General features: G+C 49.5%; 1 long non-coding RNA gene across 1 annotated transcript; it reads right to left on the bottom strand.

The window, feature by feature from the left end:
• Positions 1 to 2,368: 2,368 nt before the first annotated feature.
• Positions 2,369 to 4,958, bottom strand: LOC139598954 (uncharacterized). The gene is made up of 2 exons (XR_011682092.1): positions 4,654 to 4,958; positions 2,369 to 2,656 (listed from the first exon to the last, which is right to left on the bottom strand). It is a non-coding gene; the product is annotated as an uncharacterized lncRNA (long non-coding RNA).
• Positions 4,959 to 6,411: the final 1,453 nt, after the last annotated feature.

The raw sequence follows: 6,411 nt of genomic DNA, 5'->3' as shown, positions 1-6,411 counted from the left end.
CAAGCTTTCTGTACTTTTGCAAACTTGCTAAATAAGCTATATGTTGCTATTGAGTCAGAAACAACACAGACTCCAAGAAGGCTGGTTTGCACAGCAGTAGCTTTAATACGAAAACCTCTCTTTTTATAGACTATTCCAATACATTTCACCTGATTGGCTAATTAACAAAAACATCTTTCTTATAAACAATCCTTGAGAAAAACAGGAAAACAGAGAGTAGGAAAATACCACCTGCAGATTGTTTATAATAACAAGCTATCATCATTTCTCTACAACTCCCTGAAAGTCTCACAAGTCTGCCGTGAGAAAACTTATCTGGTTTTCTCGCTCTCTGACCAGGCTGTCTCATCCACAGGTCCCCCTTTTTTTTTAAAGGAGGAGGTGATGTTTGTAATCCTCTGTGGGGCCCCTTGCAGGAAGGAGAACAAACACAGCTCCAGAGGTTCCTCTAGCAGTTGCTAGTTTTCAATCAGAACCTCAATCGGATGCCGATTTAAAATGGTCAGAGAGATCAGATCTTGTGATTCCATCTTACAAGAAATGCACTATCAATCTTAAAATCATTTACTTATTCTAATACAATCTCAATACTAAGTCTAATAATATAATAACAACTTATCATTAATTTGTTCAAAGAACTGACAGTCTTAGCCTGTCAACAGTCCTTTTTCAGAAGCAAAGAAAGGATGGAATGTTCACTCCCCAGTCATGGAGGGGCCATTTGATTGATGGTCGTCATCTTGATCATCATTCAGAGGTTGCCTGTTGGCCACATTCTGTTTTTGGTGTCACAAGTCAGTGCGGACACACGTCACAGGTACGCATCGTACTCCAATATCTGTGGAAATGCATGCATACCCATGGCCCCAAACGATAAGGTCGCACAGGCCCTCCCACTTATTAGGGGCTAGGTCCCATATCCCGAGTTTCGCTCGAGGCAGGTGTGTCTCACCTGAAGAATGCAACGAGAGAAAATGATTTAGAATGACAGGATTCTCTATTCTCTGAATTCAGTGGCACTGTAAGATGGTTGATTGGGTTTCTCCAGGCATCCCCCCCCCTTTTTGTTTTTTTTTTGGTTTGCACATTGAAGGCACCATGAAGGCAAACTTTGGTTTGTCACCTTGTCACCAGGATGCAAAGGAATTGTGAAAAGCAATCCTTCAAATCAATGATCAAGATCTCCCATCCCGCAAGGATCATGGTAGGTGAGGGCATACCAGGCTGCAATGCCCCCATGCTTTTCATCACCGCATTAATTTTCCGGAGGTCCTGTAACAACCTCCATTTCCCAGACTTTATCACAAAGACGGGAGTATTCCAGGGACTAGTAGAAGGCTTAATGTCCCTGTTGATGAAGGGCGATGAATTTCTTCTGTCAGGGGCCACTGATGAACCCAAATGGGTTTGTCCACCAGCCACCATAAAGGCAGCGTAGGATATCTTTCGCCCTTCAATGCAGTGACCTCAATAAAAATCCGTCCCAATTCGCACTCCCCAGGCAGCCAATACATCCTGCCCCCAGAAATTGATTGGAGATGGAATGACATAGGGCCGAACTGCAGCTGTCTGCCCATTTGCGTTACTGATCAGCACAAAGTGTTGGCTCACCAAGTTACATGACGCACCCCCCATCCCTATGATGGGTGACCCCACGGGGGCCAAAGGCCATGTAGGAGGCCATGCAGAGAGGGAGATCACTGTCATATCCGCCCCTCTGTCAATCAAAACTTGAAACTAGATCATTGATGGGCAGGCACCCAGTAGGGTCAGGGTACACGACATCTGGGGTCGCTGAGCAGAAATGTGTGCAGACCAGAGGGCTTGTGGCAGTCCCGTGGATCCGAAGCCACCACTCCCACGAGTCTGCTGGTCAGTCCTGGAGACACATGACTAAAAAAGCACAAGTTGAGCAATCTGAGTCCCTGCCGGAATAGTGACGGGGGGGGAGGGCATGGAAATCGTGGCACAAATCTGACCTGAAAAGTCAGAGTCAATGACTCCTGGGTGAACAAAGATTCCTTGGTTGGTGACATTAGATTTTCCCACAAGCAGCGTGCCCAGTCCTTGTCCCAAAGTTCCGAACACGTCCAAAGGAACCTTATGTTCATGACAGGATTCTAAGATGACTGCATTGGTGGTACATACATCCATGCTGGTGGAGCTGTGGGTGATGCCTCCGAGCTGGCTGGGCAGATGTGAGCCGGCGCCATGCTCTGAGGAATCACTTGTGTCAGGGCTCAATTCCCCTGTGTGCTCATCGTTCTGTTTCCCGGGCCTACCAAAGGCTGGCCATTGGCATGAAATTTAGCCCTACATTGGTCTGAACAATGACCTTCCTGTTATAAAATTGACTCAAAACGAGTAATTTCCAATCAAAGAATTTATTAATTATTGAAGCAGTTATACTACGTAAGCAAAGGCTCAGCGCTGGGCGACAGGGGAGTCTCCGCTCCACCTACTGCCGCACCAACTAGTTTCTGATTCAGTCCTTTTATCCTCTCCATCCTTCAGGAGTCCATGTTATCTCGGAGTTCTCTGCGCCTGCGCTGGTTGTTGCTAGGGGGTCATCCTTCTGTCTCCTGGTGGTCGGTGATAAAAGGCTGCGGAGTCTTCCTCAGCTGCGTCTTCTTCACCCTATGTCTTTATTTGGTGACTTTTCCGTGGAAAATTACCAAAATCTTATGATTAACGCAATATGTGCCCTATCAAGCTTAAGCAAGCAAATGTCCTGCCTTGCAAACTGTGCCCTATCAAGCTTAAGCAAGCAAATATCCTGCCTTGCAGACTGTTTATCTGCCCCTGCCCCTTCCCCAGCTTTTCCCTCGTCGTTATCTCTGTGAGTTATCTGCTTGTACCATTTGTCAGCGGGAAAGGTTTCCCTGCTGGGTGTTAATCTGCCCCTGCCCTTTCCCCAGCCTTTCCCTGGTCGTTATTTCTGTGAGTTATCTGTTTGTACCATTTGCTGGGTGGGACTATGTGTGGGCTCCTGCAACCCCTTCCCTGGTATCCTTGTGGCTCATATCTCATGAAGTAGTACAGAAATAGTCAGCAGACAACTCTTGTAACACACTGGTCTCTTTTTCGTGACGAACAAAATGTAGTCCCTCATCTCACTTCCCATAGGCATTTAGAGCACAAGAAGGTGGCACTCGGCCCTGTTGGTTTGGGTGTTCCTTGCTTTCTCTTGCCCTTATTTTTGCTCTTCTTCTCTTGTCCGCCCCCTAAGGGTATCTGGCCTGGCTGTAAAGCAACTGCCAGAGCAGAAACCCTGTGGTCTACAGAACCTGTCTTGGCACATGCATTGACCATGTCTGCTAGCATCGGGTCACCTGGAAGAGCATCTATGATCTTCCGGCACTCCCCGTTTGAGTTGACTCGAGCTAACTGCTTGCATAAAATCCACCTTAAGGTATCATCCTCAACCTGTTTCTCCAGGGCAGATGCAAGCTTCTCAGCAACTGGCAAAAAAGGCTCACCAGCTCCTTGAATTATCGTTGTAAACTGTGGCCTGGGAGAGGCTGTCTCAATAGTTTTCAACAGTGCATTAAATCCTACCCTTTGATACTGCTCAAGAACGGCAGAGTCCCAGGTAGCCTGAAAATCAGGATTGGAAAAGGCCTGCTCTCCGAGGAGAGCGTCCACCCCCACACCATACCTAGGGTCTTCCTGAGGCAGAAGCCTGTTGCTTGCTGTAACCTTTTCAGCAGCCTGCCTCCAGCTGTCCAAAAAAACCTCATATTGCACAGGCTGGAACAGTGCCTGAGCAATATGTTTAATATCAAATGGAGCAAGCAGGTCCGAGTTTATCATTCAGAGAGCCTGCATAACTTGCACGGAGCCAAGGCCATATTTTGCAACCTTCTCTTGTAAATCCTGGATCACTCACCAGGCAATCACATCATGTCTGTTGGCATGTCCTGAATTTGGGACAGGTTTATACGCGGGAAAATCTTGCACCTCGCCTCGTGGCAAAACATGGTCCTCCTTAACCACCTGTGTCTCCCCCACAGATGCTGGATAAGCTGTCTGACTGACATCTGTGGCCCCTTCCCCCGGAGCAAGTGTGGTGTCAGCTGTACACCACAGCCTTTCCATCCTGTCCAACAGGACCCTATCCCCAGCTTCTGAAGCTCGTATCTTAACTGCATCCCAAAAGCTGCAAGGGTTCTTGGGGCCCACGGTCACCCGACAAGACAATGATTCCGCCTGTCTCTGCCGGCGTTCCACCACCAAGGCACGCCCCCGCCGGGGGGCTGGCCGCTGGTATTCATCGCTGTCACTGTCCCCATCCAGGGATGGGGACGACAGCCTGCGGGCAGCAGGGAATGGTGGGTTGGCCAAAGGCTCTGAAGTCGAGTGACTGACTGCGGACCACGAAGCCGAAGGGCCGGTTGCAAGCCCAAATGAACAGGGGCCAGCCGCCGGCCATGCCGCAGCCGGGGGCCCAGCCACAGATCGCGCGGCTGGAGGCATGGTGGCGGGCAGGGCGGCCGCGGCCGGTGACACTACCGCCACCACCGCGGGCTGCAATGGCGAAGGTGTAAAAGACATTAAGTCAACCAAGTCAGCCGCCACGCCGGGAGGAGGCAGTTGCTCCGCAACCAAAGATGGGGGAGCAAAAGGAGACACAGCTCCTGCTGTGTGATTTACCGTTCGGAGAAATGGAGCTGATGCATCGGTCACGGTTGCTGTCGTCCACACAGGTGCCATGGAAAAGGAGGGGGAAGCCAGCCAGGGGTGTGACGTCGGCTGGAACAGACACCCGCCAGAGGGCATTGACGATGGGCGTGGCCGGTACAGCTGCACAGGCTTTGTGGATGTCAACAAGGAAGCTGATGGAGCGATCAGTGTTGTCGTGGCGACTGCCGAGGGTGGAGCTGACTCCTCCCTCACCCTCGATGTGGGGATGGGGATCTTGAGCCAGGAACTGCAGCTCCTGCCGGCCATGAAAGAGTCGGTCCCCAGCGTGCAGGGGGTGCTAAGGCAGGGCTGACTGCCGCAGTGGACCGCCAGGAACTCTTCGCAGGAAAGGGGAGAACCGACCTGTCAGCCGCGGTGGTGATAGTTGTGGCGCTGCCCGCGGCGAAGGAGGGGCCTAAAGCAGCGCAAGCAGGGAAGCGCCGTCTCCTGGGCATGGCCGAGCGCAGCTATCGCTCTTGGCGGCACTGTTGTGGCAGAAAGAGGAGACGGCCACCTCCCAGAGATGTAGGGACCAGGACTTGTCGGCCAAACATAATCTCTAGACGAGAGATAGGTTCCATGGGGAGTCCCCACGCCTCTTGCCGGACCGCGCGGAGCCGGAGAAAAACTGGCAGCCGCCCGGTCTGGCGATCTTCCCCCCGGGGTGTCGGCGCCATCTCCACCCTCCGAACTCCCAATCTCTGACCCACTATCCAGGGCTGGGATGTCACAGAACAGGTATCTCCATGCAACAATGTGAAAAATGCATATTATATGATTGGCTTTTCGCAAATATTAAAATGAATATTGTATGTGTTATGTTAGAAAGTTATGCTGTATTAATTTTCATAAGTAGTGTGTTAAATATAGTTTTAGGTTATAACACAATGTTAAAATAGAAATTATGCTATGTAAGATACTTTTTATAAGAGAGGACTCGCACTGAGATAGCAGCCACAGGACACCTAAATCTTTCAGAGAAAAATAATTTATTGCTCTCCTGTCGAGTTCTTCCTGTCTCGACCAGCCCTGAAGGCGCCATCAGGATTAAGAGGAAGAAGTTGACACTCGCCAGACAGAATCCTTTGTTTGAATGGAATTTATGCATCGTGTATGAGGTGTATGAATATGTAATGGGCTATTGCTTTTAAGGGTTAATCCTCTGTTAATGTGTGTCCTTTTTCGGGCTTATTTTGCCCAGAAAAAGGGACCCGGACCATCCGTAACTCTTTGTTCTTATTGTCTCGTATTGTCCTAAATCCTAATTGTCCAGATTTTTATTACTCTAATTATATTACTATTTTTATAACCATTTTATTACTATTAAATTTTTGCTATTCTAAAAGCAAGTGATTGGTGTTTTTCACAATTACGGTAGCAGAGGATGGTTACTAACACCTTGCTGCCAGTGCTTTGGGAGAGTCAGAGTGAGGAAGGCACGCCCTGCCCGATTTGGCAGCCTTGCTCTGTTTCACCGAGTGTGACTTACAGACACAGGTTACGATTGGTGAACAAAAGGAGGCAATAAAACAAAGTAAAGGGAAAAAGGCTCCCTAAAACCGCGGTAATTGGCCCCCTAAGAGTAGTAGTGCACATGAAGAACCCGGGAAGGAAAATGGATTGGTAAGTACTTTCCGGGGGGTCAGGTATGGAGGGATGAATGTGTGTGCGAATGAGAGGCGGGCTGGTAATCCCAGACCTGCTACCTGAGTGTGGGGCCTCCCATGC

Source organism: Agelaius tricolor, unplaced genomic scaffold (assembly GCF_023055355.1).
Source record: "Agelaius tricolor isolate 1412-34295 unplaced genomic scaffold, bAgeTri1.0.p SCAF_21, whole genome shotgun sequence".
NCBI classification, from domain to species: Eukaryota; Metazoa; Chordata; class Aves; order Passeriformes; family Icteridae; genus Agelaius; species Agelaius tricolor.
Note: the sequence above shows the minus strand (reverse complement) of the source record. Positions and strands in the feature narration are given on the sequence as shown.